The following is an 863-nucleotide window of genomic DNA, read 5'->3' as shown; positions in this document are numbered from 1 at the left end:
TAAGCGTTGCAAAAGATGTCACATTATGCTCCCAAGACTAAACACAGAGAAAATACATTAGCCAGTCACAAGCCTTAAAAGTTTAGGTTTTCACTGTTCAAAATTTTGGATGCCTTTTCAATTTCTCACACCTTGAGACTCAACCGAGGGATATTATTAGGCAGGTATGTTAACAAGAGTTCAAGCTCTTCCAGGCATTGGAACTATGCTGTTTTCTTTTATGTGTACAAGCTTCTTTCTTTCCCTTTTGGAATAAACTAAATTAAAATCCTGGGTAAGACAGATAAATGAGTAGTTCATCCAGCACAGGAAAACATAATAAGCTATTGCCTGAGGCTGGCATAAGAAAAAGCTGGCACTGGCTCTTATGTGCCAGCAGGGACAATAAGTGGATGGACAAAGCAATGATGCAGCAAGTTTCAGACAGAGGAAAGAAAAAAGAGGTGAGGTGCTGTCATTCTTTCCTGTTCAACCTGTCCCACCCTAGAGAAGAGGGTTCAAGACTTATTTGGCTGAAAAGAGAAACCCTATTTGTTATTGCACTGGCACTGTTTCTTTTATTCTTAAATTCATATACAGTCTAAAGACATGGGCTCAGGTGTTCTCCCTCCCTCCCAAGGCATCTCCTGTTGCCTCACCTACAGAATCATATCCTTGCTCCTTCTCCAACACAGGACCAGTGGGTGTTTTTGCAGATTTTCCTAATGTTATGACAGCAATAAACATTGGCACTGAGAACTGGCTTTAACCTTGTGGAGTGGGCAGGCCCCAGAGGAGAGGGGGCCTGGTTGCCTCAGAAACTCAGAAAAAAACTGGTCATGTCTCCTACATCCTGGTAGAGTGCTCTGGGAAATGGACTATTA

Source organism: Empidonax traillii, unplaced genomic scaffold (genome assembly GCF_003031625.1).
Source record: "Empidonax traillii isolate 1590-97213 ecotype Southwest subspecies unplaced genomic scaffold, ASM303162v1 scaffold1566:size175904, whole genome shotgun sequence".
Taxonomy (NCBI): Eukaryota; Metazoa; Chordata; class Aves; order Passeriformes; family Tyrannidae; genus Empidonax; species Empidonax traillii.
The sequence above is the reverse complement of the archived record's forward strand: the minus strand, read 5'-3'. Positions refer to the sequence as shown.